Genomic DNA, 22,059 nt, shown 5'->3' with positions numbered 1-22,059 from the left:
CCCCCATGTAATTCTTCATCCCGACTCTTGTAGATTTCAGTCATTTACCTTTAGTTTTGCTGTAAGGCTTTGGATTGTGGTGCCATGTAACAACGTGATTCTAATTTAAGTAGCATGTATTACCCTCTTAATGTTACTATATATATTCTGTTTTATAATGCAATTGACTGAGGAAGGTTGTGTTTTGTCTCATTTTTTAGCCAGCAAAAATATACACCCCTTACTTTTCCAGACTCTAGAGCAACATCAAATTAATTTAAAGTGTGTTTCATTTTGTTTAGTTTCTTTGAAACTCTCTTCTTGCTGTTAATAATAATAATTACTCTTTCTTAGCTCTCTGATCAGCTAGTAAATTTCACCAGTTGATCAAATTGGGCAAATGGGATGAAATAGAAATCTTAGTTACATTTATACTACTTAAAGTCCTACCATAAAGTAGTGTTCCTTTCAGCTCTGTTAGCGTATACTGTGTGAAAAATTATGCCCTCCTTGCACCATTGCTGTATAATACATGTATGAAAAAACAAAAAGCCTGAAGTCCTAGTAGCATTATCTGGCTTAGTATAGTTAGCCAGTATAGGCTTTCTATGTATAGTTAGCATAGGCTTTCTATGTATTTCCAATATTTTAAACGTTGAAAACTTACCAGTGCAAAGAAAAATTGCAGAGCATTGCTTTGAATTATAGAAGAATGTTCTACGAAATCTCCAATGCTAAGTATAAAATATAACAAATTATAAGAAAAGAGTGGCAAACAGGAAGGAAAATGACATATTTAATATTAGGCTGGTGCTGAGATACATCCTTGTCCTCATGAAGAATTAAAATACATTTTTACATACGTGTGATAATGCAAAAATCATGTTGCTGGTTATTGCGGCCACAATGCATCGAGATATATATGGATTTAGAATGCCTTTATTGTAAAAACGGTGCAGCTCATGCTTCCTTTGTATGGCTTCGTTGGGTATAGCCTTTGAGTATTTCATTCCAAGAGTTCTGATACATTGTGGTGATCTTTCCACTTTCTCTCAACCATGTCCACTTGGTATCAACATCTGGTTTGGAGTAAAGCTGTTGTCCATGGCTCTTCAACTGCAGAAATAACTATTTTCTTTTTTCTTTTTTAAAATTTATTTATTTTGAGAGAGACAGAGAGTGCAAGCATGGGAGGGGCAGAGAGAAGGAGAGTGAGAATCCCAAGCAGCCTCCACATTGTCAGCACAGAGCCCAATGTGGGGCTTGAACTCACAAACTGAGATCATTACCTGAGCCGAAACCAAGAGTTGGATACTTAACTGACTGAGCCACCCAGATGCCCCAGAAATAACTGTTTTCTGTTCACATGGTAACATAAGACTTAAAAATCTTATTGGTTCAAAATGTATTTATTGAGGGACTCGTGGTGGCTCTGTCAGTTAAGCATCTGATTTAGGTCAGGTCGTGATCTCATGGTTCATGACTTCAAGCCCCACACTGGGCTTCCTGCTGACAGTGCGGAGCTTGCTTTGGATCCTCTGTCCCCTTCTCTTTCTGCCCCTCCCCTCTCATTCTCTCTCACAAAATAAATAAACTTTTTTTTAAAAAAAGATATATTTATTGATCACCAACTGACTGTCAATCACTGTCTGTCCCATGTACTCACAATATATCAGTGAACAAAATGGACAACCCCTGTTCTCCAGGAGTTTATACTCTAGTGGGACTACACAGTAAAGGAAGAAACAACAAATTAATGTGTAGGATATCAAATGGCATTACAATCTATAAAGTGCTATAAAGAAAAATACATTAAGAGGCTGGAGAGCTAGAGGCAGAAGAGTAATATTTTATATACTGATTTACATAAAGACCACTCAGATATGGTGACATTTAGATAAAAACTTGCATGTGGTATGATATGTATATAGAAAGAGGAAGATCTTTGAGGCAAAATAAATCAATACAGTCAAGATTCTATAGATTTTTTCTAACAATAACATTTACCTGGTTTTTTATGTCAAGTGTATGAGAAATACTTTTTTTATCCTATGAAATCTTATGCTGTGAAGTGAAAAAAAAAAAGATTTTTTTAATGAGAAAATTCTGTTTCTGGTACGTATGGCTAGAGATAGCCTAAGAAGAGATGGTGTACTCTGTAGCCAGAGGCCTCAGTTCAAATCCTGTTTCAGATACTCACTAGCTGTGTAAATATATAATAGGTAAATATATAATAGGACCATGTTATATATTTATAATAGGACTAATAGCCAACACAAACATGAACCTTATTCTTCTAGCCATTGGTGAAATCAGGAGGAAGGGAGATGAATTCATAACACTCATTGAATCATATACCAGACCAATAAACTTGACCAAATATCATAATTAAGATGATTCTTGGAATCATTTACATGGGTCCAACTCAGATTGACCCTTGGTTTGAAGGAGCTAGTAGTATACCAAGAACATGGGTCAATGACCAGTCTTTGCTAACTTTTTAAAAAGAAATATGGCACAAAGTTTATATATTGTGCTTATTTGAAAATGTGCTCCATTCATTTGACACTATGCTACTGATCCAGAGACTATGTAACAGGGGTGTGCTCAATGTAGACAATGCTTATATTTCCTCCATTCCTTGTTTAGCAGCTTTTAAAAGAGTATATTTTTGACCAGTTATGGCAAGTTGGCTCATCTATCTCACATATCATCTTTAATTCACAAATTAAAGATCCTGGAAATAATCACAAGTCCTTGGGAATCATCAGAGCCTTCTCTGTCAATTAGCAAAGTTTGTACAGTGAAAGGATTTCAAATGATGCAATACTTAGTTTCGTCTAAAAAGTTACACATATGCAACTGGACATTGAAAAAAAAATGAACTACTCAATCATGCATCCAAACATGCAAACACATAACACTAGGTTGAACTCAAAGCCAAATTTGAGGTTCCTAAGTTAAAATTCTTTTTTACATTCTGAAACAAGTTTCTAGTTGAAATAGTATATATTTTGTGGTTGGAGATGATGGTTGGTGTCACCAAAAAAAGAAAAAAAAAGACCTTTTTAATTGATACACTAATTTTCACAATAAAAAGTATTCCCCCTCCCACTTGGGTCATTGAAAGCTGGTTGAAAGTGCTCTAAAAGAAGTTAACTATTTTTATTTTGAAAATTTATCATTGTTATGTGTGCATTATAACAAATCACATGGTAGAGAAGGATTTTAATGAAAAGCAATCTTCCAATTATTTTTTTCTTATTCCCATCCTCAATCTCCAGGGTCAATTTTTCTATTTCCATTATCATTCTTCTGTAGGTTATCTTCCTAACACTAGGTATGTTTATATGACCATTTCTTAATTTCCAACTTAAGACAATGTCTGTTGACTTCCTAAGAAAGGCAAGATTTATCTCATTCTATTTCATCTTCCCTCCCCCAACTTCCTCCCAAAGTTGGACAGTTTTATCATTACTTTGAGAACTTCCATCCATTACCTTGTAACTCGGAATGATTTACATATACCTCTACTTATTGAACCATCAATTCCAGTCAGTATTTTAACTACTCTTCTCTCCACCTTTCCTCTTCCTCATTTTTTCTGATCTACTTTAACTTATCAAGCTGGTTAATGCATTCTCTTCTTCACACACAAGTAATTATTGCATGTTTTGTCCATGGGCTGATTTTTAAAGTTGTAAACCAATTTACAATGTCTACATTATTATGACCATGTGAATATTATTCACTGCCAGAAGAAATAGGATGAAATTTCCTTCCTTTAAGGCCTAATGCCATGATTCTGGGAACACTTAAGAAAAAAAAAGCATTTCTAGGATCAAAGTCACCTAGATTCTTATTTTCTGCATACCATTCAAGTGCTCAGAATCATGGTACATTTTATTTGGGCTTACATTTGGACCATAGTATTTTGTCATTTGTTCATTTTCTTGGAAACTTTGTCTTTCTCTGTGTGTATTTACCAAAATCTCAAAATTTCCATCTTTTTGTGAATATTAGCTTTCTTGAATTCCTCCCCCCACCATTTTTGTTTGTTTGTTTGTTTGTTTTGTTTTTTTTTTCATGGAGACCTCTTTCCTGAGGCTCCAACTTGGACTAACTCATTTTTAGACCTGACAAATAAGCTATCAGCCCAGACTTGCATTGAAGGATTGCCTGAGTTATAGTCTCCATTGCTGAGATCAAATGTTTTCCCTTTTAGTATTATAAGATATTTTTTTCTGGAACACATATGAAAATAACTGTCAAAGAAAGGATACATGGAAGGTGAATTTTTGGAAGCCCTCTCTGTTTGAAATGTCTTTATTTAGCTCTCACATTTGAGTAACATTTTGTTGTGACCTAGAGTTCTAAATCAAAAATATGTTTTCTCCTACAATTCTTTATTCTTTTATAATATGGTATTGCTGAGGTGAATTCCAGTTCCAATCTCAATTTTATTTATTTTAAAAAGGCATTTTATTTATTTGGAAAATTGTACTAGCTCTATCCTTAGAATTCCTAAATGTTCACAAGGATATTTGAAAAACAAGATATTTCCTTGCATACTGGGCACTTGAATTATCAAAATCTGTTAAATCTAAAGACTTCTGACTTAAATTCTCTGCTATTATCCTTCTAGTAATTGGATAATTTCTTTGCAGCTTTTTTCTCAACTTTGTTTTTCTAGAGCTCTTTTTTAGTAGGACATTTATGCTCCGTGACTACCTTTTTCTCTCACATTTTTTAATGTTTATTTATTTTGAGAGAGAGAGAGAGCACGAGTGAAGGAGGAGCAGAGAGAGAGGCAGACACAATCCAAAGCGGGCTCCAGGCTCTGAGCTGCCAGCACAGAGACTGATGTGGGGCTGGAACTTATGATCCACGAGATCATGAGGGATGCTTAACTGACTGAGCCACTCAAAGCATCCCTCTCACATCTTTTGTTAATCTGTCTGTCATACACAGAACATCTAGCTGAGTTCTGTAGGGTCAGAACACCCCTTCCCCTCCTTTTCCTCCTCCTTGTTTGTTTGTTTGTTTTGAAAGCAAGCTAGTGAGCATGTGCCCAGGGGAGGGGCAGAGGGAGAAAGGGAGAAGAATCTCAAGGCTCCACACCCAACAGAGCCCAACGTGGGGCTCCATCCCAGGACCTTGAGATCATGAGAAAATCAAGTCAGAGGGTTAACCAACTGAGCCACTTTGGCACATCTCTCCTCCTTTTGTCAATTGAATCTTTAATCTCTAATCACCTAAGCACACTAATTGTATTCTTTAATATTTTTGCTTTCCTTTTACATAGCATCATGTTTTTGTTACATTGACCTAATGTCACCTCTGATTTCTCTGTTTTACAAGAAAGGATTTTGTTTTCTCTTCTTTCGTTTACTGAATTACTCATTACCTTTTTTAGCTCCATAATCATCTTTTCTGTTTATCTTGGTATTTCTCTTTGATGCTGTTGATTTTGCATCACCTGATGATCTTATTTGCCTGTTCATATTTAAGAAGAAAGAATGGTTAGGGGATATAGGTTTCTTGGGCAAATTTGCAGACCTGCAAATAGTTCTTTTCATGTACATCACTTGAATAGGCAGTAAGATTTGTTCATATGAGTACGGTGGATCATTAGGCTTATCATAGATTTATGAAGCCAAGTTCTAGGTATGCTATTACACATCACGTGTCAGAACAATCAGAGCTGTACTCAGGGCTTCAATATACACATCAGCCTTACTGTTTCTCTCTCCAGATATCTCATTTAATTTCTTTCATAAACAATGTCCTGAGATTGTTGTTTTTGTTTGTTTGTTTGTTTTGTTTTTCCCCCCATAAACACAAATGCTGGGCTACCTTGTAGCAGTACGGCTTGGCATATTATCTAAAATAATCACTCTTATATGATCATTCTCCTTCCGTGTCATTTGGGCCTCTAAGCCCAAAGCCATTTCAGTGGTCTGATGGAAACACGATTCTCATCTCCCAGGGAGGAGAGACTTTTGATAGCAAATTCTGCTCTGCTCATTGATTTACACACTTCTACTTTCAGTCTCCTAAACCTTGCTGAAATAGCTATGATGATATTGATAACCACCTGTCCTATTTGGTTCTCTGGGTTTATTAATTTTATGTGATCCATGTCGTTTTTATTCAGAAAGCCCTCAAGAGGAAAAGGGGATTAATTCATTTTCTCACTATTTCATCTTGAATTGGAAGTCAAGAAGAGATATGCAAATTCTCAGGTTTCTAAAAGGTCATCATCTTGAAATAAATAAATATTAATGACATGCACATTTAAAATTAATAACAATGAAACATTTGTTTCTTTTCCCTAAGAGAATTGTAAGAAGTTATCTTAAAGCTCTTGTGAACAAATCATAAATTTTAAGAGAAGGCAAACAAGCAGAAATTCCCCTTTAAGGTTTTTCAAGACTGAGATATGACCATAACCAATGAGTGGACATGATATTTGAAGCTCAAAGGCTGAGTCATGTTTCAGAGTTAGAATATGAGGATCCTAAAGATGAACTAAATGAGAAAGAGAAAGAGAGAGCGTGTGTGTGTGTATGTGTGTGTGTGTGTGTGTGTGTATTCCCCTTTCTTTTGGAAACTAAAGATACTTTCCTTGTTTCATGGCAAAGATTTAGCCAGGATTATGGGATTTATGAGAGAAAGAGTTTTATTATTTTACAGGAAGCTTTTTATCTGAATCATCAGTATATGGCTTGTTACTTATCAGTTCTGTCATCCTGGGATCTTTTTCCACCAGAATTTATAATACGATAGCTCTTATTCCTAAAGGGATATGAAAAGTGCCACTTAGTGAGCTGCTTCTGTGCCACCAAATACTATTTGGATTTCCATTTTTACATTGTAGTGAAAAGGGCCATTAACTCTTCATTGAGAACTCATTTGGTACACAGGTATTAATTTAATTATTCTTTTATTGGAAGCATGGTTGAAGGCAGTTACAAAGTTACTGATTTGACTTATTTCTGGTAGTTGCATATATCTGATATTTTATTAATATAAAAAATGAATTATGAATGGTATCATAACACACTATATTGTATTATTTTATAATTAAGCTATAAATTCGTTCTTATTTTAGTAGTGATAATATGAGAAATTATTGCTAAAGGTCATGGTCCATAATAAAAGATACACATTTTTCTTTCAAACAACTTACACATATGCCAAGATTTTATGATAATTTTCTCATTTTGACTACTTAAATGTATAATGGAAGTTATTGGTATCTGTTCCTCAAGAAGATCCAGAATTGCGATATTATGAAGTGCATGTACAAAGTGATTTCTAAATACGGGTTATTAAAGTGTCAGATGAAACAAATCCTCCGTATTTATAAGTGTGTATTTTCTCTGGAAATCATGCTTGTAAACAATGTGCACTTTCCAGGGAGTCAGCAATTTGGGGCTTCCTTTTGCACAAGTACAGTGAAGATGAAGCATCCCACACTGTACATTCCTCGGCTAAGCTGTGATATAAGCTAAACAGGAAATCTGTGACCCCAAATTAGGGTGTATATGTTCAGTTATTGTAGGTATATGGTGATTAGTTTGCGCCATGGCAACAATTTAAGGTTTTGCCAGTTTTTCCAATTGCATTTCACTTCTTAGAATTTATGGCAAAAGTCGAAGGTCATGATTTTCAGCTATTAATCTTTCCTGTCTGGAAGAAAACAATCCAAGTGTGTTTAGCTGGAAGAGCTGCCTCAAGCTGTTGACTGTGCAGGACTAAACTTTCAAATGTTGCAGTTTACGTAACCAATCCCCCATACTTAAATCTCAGTGACAGATCTTTTTATTTTGTTTATCACCAAATGACAACGGGAACATGTCATGATACGGCTTTAGACATGCTGTGTGGTCATTTGAAGCAGTATTTCTAAATTGATTTTTTGGCCCAGGTCTCTCAAAACTCTTTAAAAGCATTTCATTGTTATAAAGTCTCTCAAAACTTACTTCAAGCATCTTATTGTTCGATGCAACTAGGGAGAGAAAAAATAAGCTTTTTATTTACATAAGGATGAGAGTAAATCACTTTGTCTTCTTGATTATCAGTTGTTTGGTTAATCAGAAAAGCTATGTTATTACAGTATTTTTTGTAGGCAGCAGTTTAGGAGAAAAACTGCAAATGGTGTCATGGTGAAATGTGTTACTGGAAATTGAAATTCCAATTTTAAAATTAGACAGACATTTTATGTGTTTATCATATTAGAATAATTAAGTTTCTGCTGCAGATTAGAATGTAAACTTTTAGCAAAAGTATACTCTTGCTATATTTTGGTAACACAAATGTTATTATGAAAGCACTGTAGGGTTTTGGGCTTTTCTGGATAATTATGAGTAAATGATCATTTTGTAATGAAATCATCCTCGGCTTGTGACTCTCAACTGATTTTTCCATCTGGTGTTTGTCATGTAAAGAGGTCCATTCAGCAGTATTAAGCAGTTTGAAAAAATACCAACCAAACTTCTGTATTTACAGAAGGTCCTCATTCAACGTGGTGTTTCCAGATTTCTCTCTCTCATATTTATGTTCTCTCTGTCTCTCTCTCTGGAGGGCATTTTCTTCATAGGAGAGCATAAAGAACGCTGGCATTTCATTCCTACTTCACCTAAAAAGTTGAGTTAGTCCAATCATTTTCTATCTATTTCTCATTTATCTTACATAGAAAATATAGGGGTGCCTGGGTGGCTCATTCGATTAAGTGTCCAACTTGTGCTCCAGTCATGATCTCATGGTCTGTGGGTTCGAGCCCCAAGTTGGGCTCTGTGCTGACAGGCTCAGAGCCTGGTCCCTGCTTCAAATTCTGTGTCCCCCTCTCTCTCCACCTCTTCCCCACTCTCTCTCTCTCTCTCTCTCTCTCTCTCAAAAATAAATAAACATTAAAAAATTAAAATAAATATAAATACTGCTTTAAACAGATTTGTTACTTGGGTAATGTTGAGGTCTGCAAAAAAAATAAAGGAGATCCAACCATAGGACATTTATTTCTTAATCTCAATTTCTAAATTATTATCTGATAATAATCATTTGATTACAATAAACTTGTTCCTTCTACCTCTACCACCAACATACCCTTTTGAATCAAGCCCCCTCTTTATCCACACGATTAAGTGCGAATTATCTAGTTCAGCCATATATCAGAGAATTCTCTGTAAAGCTTTCCCATGTATGAGTCACCCATTTCATAGTTGAAATATGCACAGGTCCAGTATTCCAGAAAGGTTCCAGGATTTTTTTTTTAAGAAAAGAAAAGAAAACAAACAAACAAAAACTTCATTGAGTTACGTGTTCAAAACTGTGTTCTGTCACATTTTTCCTTGCTAGGTGTTTCCACTTGCCAGACCTGTTCACCTTCAGATGCATCTGCCCTGCCCTGCTTGCCCTGTTTTATCTTGCAGCAGAACCTACTCCTGCAAGATGGGTTTCTTAGCTGACCTTTGGCTGGGTTTTGCCATCTGAAGCACACTGCGAGTGTGGAGGGCAGGAGTGGAGAATGTGAAGTGATTTCACTTCTTGGGGTCTTAACAATGTCTTACCCAGTTGACACCATTCTCTTCTGGAAGATCCCAAAATGGTTTCAGTGTCCTCCACATGAACATGTCTTTGAGTTCCAGTAAAATGACTGGCCCGTTGTCCCTCAAGTGTAGACGCCTGTCGTTACTAATGCACAGTTCACTTTCCCATTCTGGTGAGGGGCGGTGCCCCTCTTCCCTGCTCTCGGACCAGAGCCTACACCCCACCATCTGGCTTTTGAGGTGAGGCACCCTGGCACTGTGACTCTAAGGAGGGGAGGGAAGGGAGGCATCCATGAGCATTGAGGTTTGTGTGAGACTGGTGCAAGCCAGACTCCTTATGAACAACTCTGGAAAAAGGGGCCACCAGTACCAAGGGGCTCCCAGGTGCACCACCCTTGTAGAGCTCCCAAAATCTTATGAGATCCAGCTTCCTCTGGGGAGCATGGCAGGGGCTACAGCACCTTAGAGTCTGATTCTACCATTTTCTGATCCATCCCTGACATGCAGCACATTCTAGCCCATTCCCCACTGCCCCTCTTCCAGGACCTGCACTTACTCCTCCCACACATACCCAAAGTCACAGAGTAAACCCTGCAGGCTCCAACCATGCCTTGTTTGCTTTCATGGAAAACTCCACATTCCTCCCGCATGGATCAAGGCCCCCTCACCAACCCTCCAGCATCACCCATAAAAGAAAAACAATTTTTTAATGTTTATTTATTTTTGAGAGCGAGAGAGAGAGACAGAGCATGAGCAGGGGTGGGGCAGGGAGGGAGGGAGGCACAGAATCTGTAGCAGGCTTCAGGCTCTGAACTGTCAGCACAGAGCCCAATGGGGGGGCTCCAACTGGGGGCTTAAACTCACGGACCACAAGATCATGACCTGAGCTTAAGTCGGACATTTGACTGAGCCAGCCACCCAGGTGCCCCAAGAAAAACATTTTTATAATGAATTAAAAAGTTTTTTGTTATACAAAACAATTAGTCCTCAACATCTGTTCTTGTTAAGTTCCCTGTAAAATAGTAAGCTTACATTCCATACGGTTTCTCGTGAACAGGAAATCACTACGCTTTTGGTCCAAGATAATCTTTGGGTTGCTTCATTCAGTTTACTCTGGTTGTCTCTGTAACCGTCTTCTAAATGATGTCACCAAATACCTGCTTGGAATTTCCTTTGTTTTAGCTACCCAAAATAGTTCTTCTTTTGCTCACTGGATCTTAACAGACACAGGCATCCACTTATATTCCCAGATGATGTGCAGGAGAAAAAGATTTTACCGTGTATTTAACTCTGCCTATATGCTGTAACATCATATGCTTTTCATTCCAGTGGAAGAGCCACCAGTAAATAGGATAACTAAATAACGTGTGTGATATATTGGAGAGTAGTATGTGCAAGAGATAGAAAGAGAGCACAGGAAGTGAATAGAAAGTGGGATTAATTTTAAAAATGTTCATGGCAAAATTAAATTACACAAAACTCTGTCTCATGAGGATTTTCCTTAGCTGAGTCTTTTCCAGCACTGGGGTGGTACCTGGCACAAACCAATTCTCAAAAAATATTAACTTGAAGACATGAATATAAAGAAGGGAGTTATGTGTATGGACTAGAGTCATTGGCACTAGTTTTATGGAAGAAACATGATTTCATTTAGTTCTTGAAGCACAGAAAGGATTTGGAAAACATTACTTTTGTGTAACTGCTCTTAATTAAATCAATACTCCTCTATTCCGTATCTCATAGAACCTTGGCGGAGATGATATTAAGGCTGAACTGCATGTCTCTTCCTATTCCAACATCACTTAGAAAGTAGTGATTTATTTGCAAGTTGAATATATTTGTGTCCATGTATATGTATGTAAAAGTAAAGGGGAAGTGAAATTCTCCTATTACACATTAATCCCCCTAAATTCAATACTGCTATTTCAGTTACGTTTACCTCATTTTTAATTTTGCCTTATAGAAAAGTATATTTTAGATATCAGTCTGTTTCAATAAACTCAAAGTTACTTTCTAATTTGTTTGGTCTATTGAAATTTTATTTTCATTTCTTCACTCAGCAAATATCTATTGAGAGCCTACGGTGCTCTGAGGACTATTGTAATTTCTGAAGATACCACAATGAGACATGAATGTCTCCCTTTATGGGCTTACATTTTAACCGAAGAGGTAGGGGGAGCAAGCAGGATAAAAATGTAAAATGTCTGACATGTTTAATAGTGATAAATTATAGAGAAGAGAAATGGAGAAGAGAAGCGAAGCTAGATAGGAGGTGCATGTGTGAGTGCTCCCATTTTAGACTGGTGGGTCAAAGGCCTCAAGAAGAGGAGAAGGTTTCAATAAAAAATGTGATGCAAGCAAAAGTGACCAGCCATGCATGTATATGAGGGAAGAGTGTGTCAGGTGGTAGGAACAGCAACTGTAAAGGCTGGCGGCAGGTGACACCCCAACATGACTTAGTGCCTGGGATCACTACCTTGCTGCCAGGAGGATCTGAAGTTTGGCTTTGTTTCATTTGTATTGTTTCCTGTGGCATTATAAATCTGACTCCTATCACAGATAGCTAACATACCAGTGAAATTTCCAAAATCAACCTGTTCTCAAATGCATTCATTCAACTTTCATGACCTTGATATTTTTTTCCATAGATTATTTTATAGGTTTTGAAAAGTGATAGGCCAAGTGGGCAAGAATTTTGCATGGGGCATTATGATCCAGAAGTTGGCATTTAAAGTCACATGCTGTAGAGAGGATGAGAAAGAGAATGTATTCAGTATTCTAATGTTAATAGAAAAGGAATGTCTCAGATATATCAAAAGCCACACTGGGAGTTTGTAAATTGCACAAGAATGAAAATATTATTTTAGGTGAATATTGGGAATCCGGAGTAAGATGGAGCTGACAGGGTGACAGGCTTTTTTTACGCAAGACATCAGCTCCAGGGAGCAATGAAGCAAGACTCCTCCCTCCTCTTCTGACTTTTCAGCTGGTGCATATCTCTGCTGATCAATGAGTTCAGAAAAGAAGAATTAAAATAAAACCAAATTCCAAAAAAAGTGATTATTCAGTGAGAGTGAAAATGCCTATGTGGAAAATATTTCAAATCAAACCCTCAGAAAACAAAAACTCTGAATTTCCAAGAAATGCTATGCATGTTGGCAGAGCAAACACAGACACACCCCAGATCTCTGAACTAACATATATGAGGTGTTAATGACCCACGGATTAACATCCACACCCGCCTTCAGCATACAGAGTGATTCAAAGGCCAGTCAGTTCCAAATACCATGGCCAATCAGGAAGCTGAAGGATTATCACTGGATGACACAAATTTAAAAGCAGCAATATGATACACTTTTGAAAGAAAATGCCTCCAAAAAACTTCTTACGTATTCAAGTTTCATTTGGTTTTCTTTCTGAAATTTAGCAAGTACTTATAAACTAAACTGCTTTTGATTCTGTGCCTGTATCAAAGCATATTTGGTGAGGTTGCAAGAGGTATTTCAATATAAACTCCCACTTTCCTCTTCTAAAATTTTTCCTTTTGGGGCCTAGAAATTTCCGTGTCTGGTTTTATTTTTAATGGAAACTCCTTGGAAAAATGTGAAAAATCCATAGATCCAATAAATGCTTGGGAACTTTGGCATGGGGACATGGAGGTCAGCTTCCGCTGTCTTTATCAAAAATAAATGCAATTTCTATTCTTGTTATTGTTCAAAAATAGCATAATAAACCACTTCAAGGTTCCCACCAGATTAAACCTCCAGGGAGAAAAGTATGTAACAGCAACATAATCCAACAGTACGAGAAGAGTACTGAGTCAGTTGGCATATGAAAAAGTTTCATATGAAGGAGCAGGAGGAGATGGGATCTCAACATGACAGAACTGAATCTGAACAGGAAAATCTGTCTTCCATTTTTGTCACCCCAGAACACAAAGCCAAATTGGAGTGACTTCATAGAAGAACAACAAAATGATTAGGGCACCAAGGGCTTGATTTATGTGGAGAGATTAAAAGAGCACAGAGTAATGTATATTTTGGCTAAGTGATTGCTAAGAGGAACATGATAACAGTCTGCAAGTATGTGAAAGATGTAAACGCCTCAGGAGAGGAAGAATCCTCTGGCAGGAAGCAAACGGACAGCACAAAGGACGAAGAAAATGTTTGAGTTAAAAATGAGAAGAGGGGAATATGCTCACCGTGAGAACCAACCCCATTCTTAGAAAATCAGTGAGCATCCTCACTCTTGGGACTTTTGAAATACTCCAAATAAAACCCCAGGAGGCTTACTGAAGGAGCAGGTCTTTGCTGGTGTAATACTATGGAATCAGTGATGCCTTGAGTCAAAGGAAGAAAGGAAGCACAGGTGTGCCTCTGTGTGTGTGTGTGTGCGTGTGTGTGTGTGTGTGTGTGTGTGTACCACTCACATGGTACGTGGAGTTGGAGAAGGATAGAAGAGAGGGGTCAGTTGTACTTTGAAAAATAGACAAAGAAAAAAATAAGAAAAAGAAAAATATTTCCCAGTTGCATTGCAATGGAGCAAATTTTAAAAGTTATGAGTAACTTTTTTTTTTTAAGGGGAAAAAATCTATTGGATTTTGGAGATTGACCAAATATGACAATCAACTCCTGAGGTCTCGTTGCCCTTGTATGACATCACTCACAGGATGTAGGTAATTATATCTCATCCCTACTGCCCACACTTCCTAACCTCAAGGTTAGGGGGGTGGTCATAACTACTTTTTGAGCATGTTGGAATTTTGTATTTAAACGCCTCTTATCCAACCATAATATAAAATCATCTTTGAGGCAGTTTGTCCTGGAGTGGTGTTGCATCAACCTTTGTAAATGCAGAGTAAACAATATTGATTTGAAGAAATGGAGAAAAGAGGTGTTTTCATTCTCATGCCACCCTTCCCTGGACCTCTGGCTCCCTTCAACACACCACATGCAGATACCAACACATATGTTAGTATCTGAAAAGGCAACATTTACAGCCATTTTCCCTGGGGAAAAAATGGGGAGAATCTTCCACAGAATTAATAATAGGTTGGGAGACAGACGGTGAAAAGGAGAATTTTCTCCCTCTCTGCCACACCCCCTAAAGTTTTGCAGCTAACCAACAGGAAGCCTGTTTACCTCTAGCAGTAGGTCAAGTGCACAGCCCTCTGCACAGCCAGCACTCTGTGGAGTGACCACATGCTCCAGCTGCCATCCTCGTGAGACTGAGCACATCTGCTTGGAGATGTTTTCAGCATTCCCTGACCTGGGGCATGGGAACCTCAGAACATTTCCTAACCCAGGTCTCATTAGCTTGATACAATTAGATTACTGAAGAATGCAGTTGACGAAAGGCACATATTATTTATAATTTCCATTAGCAGTAAAAATTGTTCCAGACAAAATTTCATAAGGCCATCTCATGTCATTTGTCACACGATTAATCTCACCAAGGGGTTGGGGTGGGGGGAGGGAGATGGCATAAAAGAATTATAGGAAATCTTTCTATGCCAAGTATTTGATGTAAGAGGTTTTTTTTTTTTTTAATTTTCTTTCTTTTAGACAGGAACTATTACTACTCTTGGTTTAGTAAGATGTGTGTGTGTGTGTGTGTGTGTGTGTGTGTGTGTGTATGTTTTGGTTAATGTGTACAGTTTTTGGAAAATATATATGATAAAAATTATAAAATATTATTTTTCAACTTGTGAACTTTTCTGAGAATGCATTCAGGGATAAGTGATTACTGGGTTGACGTTTACAGTTTAGGGTCTAAACTGTCATTAACAGCACCTAAAAGTAACACATTGGTTGAAGTGGGAGGTACGTTGGGGGCTAGGTGGGAAGAGGTAGTTTCCAGTATCATTTATCTCTGTCAGGTCCTCATGTTCAGTCCTTGCAGAAGACCCCAAAAAATCTTCCCTGTAATTCAGTTTTCCCACTTGTATATTTAGGTGATTGCATCAAATGAACATTAAGAATCCAGGTAGATCTACAGTCATTTAGTTAGTTGGCTAATGATTAGAGGAGATGAGTACAATTTGTTGTTTGAAAACTTTATAGAGTTTTATAAAAAACTTATATAAAGTATACATGAGGTTATATATATTTATATATATTATATATATACATGTATATATTTAAGATAGACTAATATATTGCAAAATGGATTTTTAGATTCTTTTTAGGGGAAAACAGAAAAAATAAACATTCTTTTTCAATATGTATAGCAAATAAACAGCGTATTAAATGGATAAAATGAACTTCCTCTCTTATAGCTTTTTTCTCCTCTTCTTTGCCTTTACTGCACACTTACGAGAGGATTAGTCATTAAAGGATTCTAAGCAGGGTAAAAAGAAAGAACATGTTCTTTTTTGCTGGAATGATCCAAGAAGACTCTTCAGTCATGCCACTGCAGTGTTCTGAGGAAGTATCCAAGCTAGTTAGGACTTTAATAAAATATGTTTATATGGAATTCAGAGGTCACAAAATCATTCATTCTCAATTCTATGATTCTCTCTAATAGAGGGCCCAGATTTATGTATTTTCCATTTATAGACTTCCATATCATAGTTTTTGAGATGATGCTTACACTAAGCATATGGATTATTCTTTGATACAGAAAAAGAACATCCAATTAGGTTTCCTTTTGCTTTATGTTTTAACAATCCTTCAATGAAATAAGGACATTCTACTGTGAAACAAATTGTTATGATGGCTGGTAAATTTTAATGTTGTAAAATACAAACAATTATTCTACATCATGGGTTCAAACACATTAATTAATTAATTAATTAATTTGTTTATTTATTTATTTATTTATTATTCATTAGTTCACTCATTTACTCACTAATTTAATAGACACTTATTAAGCAAATACAATTCGCAGATACTCTTGGGAATAAGGATACAGCAGTTGTGTAGGTAGGTGCTGTGATGAGATACACTGGGGGCTCTGGGAATCCAAAATTAAGTCACTTAACCTTATTTTTAATATTAGGAGGAATCTTCCATGGGGTGCTGCTTTTAAGCTGAGATTTAACAAATAATAGGGTTTAGCCAAGTGAAAAAACATGGTGAAATAGGAAACAAGGTGGTTTTATGGCGAAAATGATGCACAGAAAAAGACCCCAAGGAAAGTGTCCCAAGTTGAGATGGCTAGGTTGAAAGGCTTAGACATTTATGTATATGACGATAACCCTCCAGAAAGGTTGTGTCAATTTATATTCTCACTGAATATAGACAAGAGAGAGCATATTCCCACAAGTTTTACTAGGGATAAAAAATCTTAAGATTTATTAGCTAAATACTAGTTGAGTATCTTTTACTTAATGCTATGGAGAGTGTGGTCTGTACAGGATTAACATGGATAAGACGCAGACTCTGTTCCCCCACACTTGTCATCCACTTGAAACAAGAACTAAAGCAAGAACAATATTGAATTATATGTATTAAGAGCACAATTGTGAAATTCACTTAGAAACTGGTGAGGTGTAAGTAGTAAGGGGAATTAGTAGAAGTGGAACAAATATCTACTCACTTGATGAAAGAGTACGGAGAGAAAAAAAAAAAAACTAAAAGAATAGGGAGAATATGAACAGACTGTATTTATGCATTTACTGGATTACTTTTCAACTTAATATGCTTGTTATAATCAAATTATGAGGGCAGTTGCTTTTGCTATCTATGATCATTTTCAAGCTAAAATGTATAATAAAAGTTCTATGCCTCACCATTGTAAATTGTAATGATCTCTTTCAATCTCTTTATCTTATTTGCTCACCTAAATTATTTATTTTTTTTTAATGTGTATTTATTTTTAAGAGAGAGAGAGAGAGAGAGAACAAGTGGGGGAGGGGCAGAGAGAGAGAGAGAGAAACACAGAATCTGAAGCAGGCCCCACGCTATTAGCACAGAGCCCAAGCTGGGGCTTAAACCTACGAACCGTGAGATCATGACCTGAGCCAAACTCAGACACTTAACTGACTGAGCCACCCAGATGTCCCTAAATTCTTTCTTTGTAATAAACATGATTTATTTACTCACTAATCAGCACTAAGTGCTGATTCATTTCTAAACAATATTCTACAAAACTATGAATCTCTTCTCAGTTATCTGTTTTCATAAACTTATAAAAGCATAAAGTCCAAACACCTATATTTGAAATTATTTCAAATGATAGAAAATCCATTCTACATCCAGTGTTATTCATTTATAGCTTCATACAATTTTATAGTAGTCGCTGCTTTTCTAAGCAGTCATGATCTACATTGAATTTTTTAAAAAAATATGTTAGAATTAGAATAAAGAATAAACTTAGACCTAACTTTCCAGAGCCACAAATTGTCCAATTTCATGAGATTTGATGGAAAGTACACAAACTATAGAATAAGTTAGATCCAGATTTGAGTTGTTAGATTCTGCATCTTTTGAATGAAAAAATATTACCCATTTTTATTTATTTTTTGTTTTATTGTTATTTTTAAAAATAATTTATTGTTGTTAGCCAACATACATTGTATACAATGTAGTCTTGGTTCAGAAGTAGATTCCCGTGATTCATCACTTACATACAGTATCCCAACAAGTGCCCTCCTCAATGCCCATCTCCCATTTCCCTGCAGCCCTACCCCCACCCCATCCCCATCAACCCTCAGTTTGTTCTGTGTATTTAAGAGTCTCCTATGGCTTGCCTCCTTCTCTGTTTGTAACTTATTTTTCCTTCCTTTCCCCTGTGGTCTTCTGTTAGGTTTCTCTAATTCCACATATGTGTGAAAACATATGATATCTGCCTTTTTCTGACTGACTTATTTCACTTAGCTTAATACCCTGTGGTTCCATCCACGTTGTTGCCAATGGCAAGATTTTATTCATTTCCATCACCAATAGTATTCCATTGTATATGTGTATATATACATACATATATACAATGTATATATATGTATATATACATACATCTTCTTTATCCATTCATCAGTTGATGGACATTTGGGCTCTTCCCGTAATTTGGCTCTTGTTGATGTGCCACTATAAACGTTGGGGTACATGTGTCCCTATGAATCAGCACTCCGTATCCTTTGGATAAATTCCTAGTAGTGCTATTGCTGGGTCATAGAGTAACTCTATTTTTTTTAATTTTCTGAGTAAGCTCCACACTGTTTTACATAGTGGCTGCACCAGTTTGCATTCCTCCCAACAGTGAAAGAAGGTTCCCCTTTCTCCACATCCTCACAACATCTGTTGTTTCCTGAGTTGTTGAATTTAGCCACTCTGACTGGTGTGAGGTAGTATCTTAATGTGGTTTTGATTTGTATTTCCCTGATGATGAGCAATGTTGAGCATCTTTTCACGTGTCTGTTGCCTATCTGGGTGTCTTCTTTGGAAAAGTGTCTATTCATGTCTTCTGCCCATTTCTTCACTGGGTTATTTGTTTTTGGGGTGTTGAGTTTGGTAAGTTCTTTATATATTTTTGATACTAACCTTTTATTCAATATGTCATTTGCAAATATCTTCTCCCATTATGTTGGTTGCTTCTTAGTTTTGTTGACTGTTTCCTTTGCTGTGCTCAATTTTTTTCTTGATCAGGTCCCAGGAGTTCATTTTTGCTTTTATTTCCCTTGCCTTCGGAGACATGCCAAGAAGTTGCTGTGGCCAATGTCAAAGAAGTTGTTGCCTGTTTTCTCCTCTAGGATTTTGATGGTTTCCTGTCACATGTTTAGGTCTTTCATCCATTTTGAAGTTATTTTTGTGTTTGGTGTAAGAAAGTGGTCCAGTTTCATTATTCTGCATGATTCTGCATTTTAAAATATTAGCTACCTAGGGTAAGCTATTTTACTTCTTTAGAACTCTTTGACTTGCAAGTTTGGAGATCATAATAACTCATATGTATTGAACTAGTTTGTTGACAGTATCTTCCACAGTTATGGGTACATTGTAAGCATTCAAAGAATAAAGTTATGTTGTAGAAATGACTTAAGAGTTGGGGTAGTGATTTTGGAAGTCAGTATTTATTAAGATAAAAGTTAAAGTTTAATCCATAAAGGGATATAGTACCAATGCTATTTTTTTCATGGCATAACTTTTGCTGTTTAATTTGGACAAGCTGAAATTAACACAATTTCAACTGCAACCCTTATATTTTAGGGATATGTAGAGGAAGGGAGTTCAACATTAACTTTAACTGGAAATTAACTGTTAAATCTGAACAAGCCAAGTGAAATTAAATATGAAATCTCGAAGTATTTCTGCCTCTTGAAACTGAAATTGCATGCATTTTATATTTTAAAAAGTTAAGTATTTCACTGGTAATGTCTTTATTTTGTATTTGTTACAGACAATTTCATCATCCAGAAGACTACTGGTAAGTTCAACCAATTTCCTACTGATTTAGTCAAATATGGATTCAGGTATTGGTCTATTATTATCTTTTTATCTATTCATTCTATTAGTAGGCATAAAATTATTAGTATTTTTCTTGATGAATACAAATGCTTGAATTTGGAATTGTTAACATTATGGGACAGTGAAATAAGAAATATTAAATACATATCAGTGGGTTCCAATAAACTTGTCTTAAAAATGCAATAAAAATTCAGCATTAAAAAGGAATATTAAATCTCTTTCACATGAATATTACTGTCATTCTCAAAAATTTCCTCTCACAAGACTATTTTTCCATCAATATGACCAATATTTCCATGTTTATGTTTTGTTTTCCTCACTGATCCTTGTTTTCTATATGAGAAACAATTTTGATATATATTTTCATTACCAGCTATCAAATTAAGTCCATATCATCCCAATGTGACATAATGTGATAGGTTAAGAACAAGTTTGTCAATTCTGTGTGCAGTCAGTAAAAATGGCTCTCCTGGAGGTCAGATGTGGCCTTAAATGGTAGCAGAGGAGGCCGACTCAGAAGTGTAGGAAAAGGATGTCTAGTTTTTGACAGGTAAGTGTATGGGAGATTCTTCTAAAACTTTGTGATAACTGACCAATTGAAGGTTCATCTACAAATGATTTGAGACAATTATTAGTATTTTTTTAAGGTGATATCCTTGGTTAGGAGTTTTTATGCCATTCACAGTTTATTTTGAATGAATGCAGAACAATTTTCCTTTTTTAGTCTTAATTAACTTTTTCTATACAATTGGGAATTGATAAAATGTGAGGAATCAATTTGGAGTTGGGTGTTCTGGATCATGAGTAGCACCTGAGTACCTGGAATCTAGGACAAGAAGTTTGGTAGTACAGATACAGCATCAGCATGCTAGCACATTCCCAGAAGGGAGGGAAGCCAGGAGGCAGGTGGGAGCAGGCCAGAAGAGGTGCAAGGGCAAAAGATCAACATATAGCACAAGGTTTGGCACATGGTAGGTACCTAATAAATGTTTACTAAATGAATAACCATGAAAGCTTGCTGACAGGTTTGATAGACACAGGTTAAAAAGGAAAAATGAGGATAGAAATTCTATGTTTATCTGAAGGTAGATATGGGGATAGGAAAAAAAAAAAGGAAAGATGTTAAGCAGTGGGGAAAACATGGCAAAACCAGATTGGACTCACCTTCTATCAGAGGTCCTTTCAAGGATCCACTTCTCTACTGAAGTAAATACTTAGTTGCCTCTCTTCACTCTTTTGTCGTTACTACTTGTCATCTAGTAAGAAAGCTCTTCTCATTGAGTTTAAAGTTATTGATCTATTCTCACTGAGGCATTACTCATTAAGGACCTCATCCTAAGATGAATGGGGCCAAACAACATTGTTTATGATCTCACTTTATTTCATTATAAGGCATGTAGATAACAAAGATGGAGTAGGAAAAGCTAGATTAGGACATAGAACACCTACTCATATGGGCTTAGCTAAAAATCTCTAAGAAATGCATTTATCTTTTTTATATGTGTTTGCCTTCTACCATTTAGCATTCAAAACAGTGTTTATGAATAACCTCCTGAACTGAATCAATTAGAAAATGTAAGCAGGAAAACTTAGGATATTATACTGTTTCTTATATAATGTCTCAATTTAGGAGCAGATAAGAGATCAGATTTGTCCATATGGTTGATCTACGTTGCTGAAATTCACAGGCTGTCTGCTTTCTCCATGTAAACACATTTGTAAACCTCTTCAGTAGCAGGAACTTTTCTTGAATTAACCAAATTATGACCTCTGAAATTCTCTTAGTAGGATTTTAGGAACTTCCCAATCTTTGATTTTTCCTTTCAGGGTATTACTTTCAAAATCTCCTTTTAGACATTATTTAAGTTAATTCTATAGAATCATAAAAGTAAATAGGGAGTGCCTGGATGGCTCAGTCAGTTAAGCATCCAATTCTTGATCTCAGCTCAGGTCTTGATCTCAGAGTGCTGAGTTCAAGTCCCAAGTTGGGTTCTATGCTGAGTGTGAAGCTTACTACAAAAAGAAAGAAGAAAAGGAAAGGAAAGGAAAGGAAAGGAAAGGAAAGGAAAGGAAAGGAAAGGAAAGGAAAGGAAAGGAAAGGAAAAGGAAAAGAAAAGAAAAGAAAAAAA

General features: G+C 36.2%; 1 pseudogene; it reads left to right on the top strand.

The window, feature by feature from the left end:
* The first annotated feature begins 13,595 nt into the window (after positions 1 to 13,595).
* LOC115519838 overlaps positions 13,596 to 22,059 on the top strand; it is a 198,375-nt pseudogene continuing 189,911 nt past the window's right edge.

This window comes from Lynx canadensis, chromosome C1, assembly GCF_007474595.2.
Source record: "Lynx canadensis isolate LIC74 chromosome C1, mLynCan4.pri.v2, whole genome shotgun sequence".
NCBI lineage: Eukaryota > Metazoa > Chordata > Mammalia > Carnivora > Felidae > Lynx > Lynx canadensis.
This window is presented reverse-complemented; position numbering and strand designations above follow the sequence as displayed.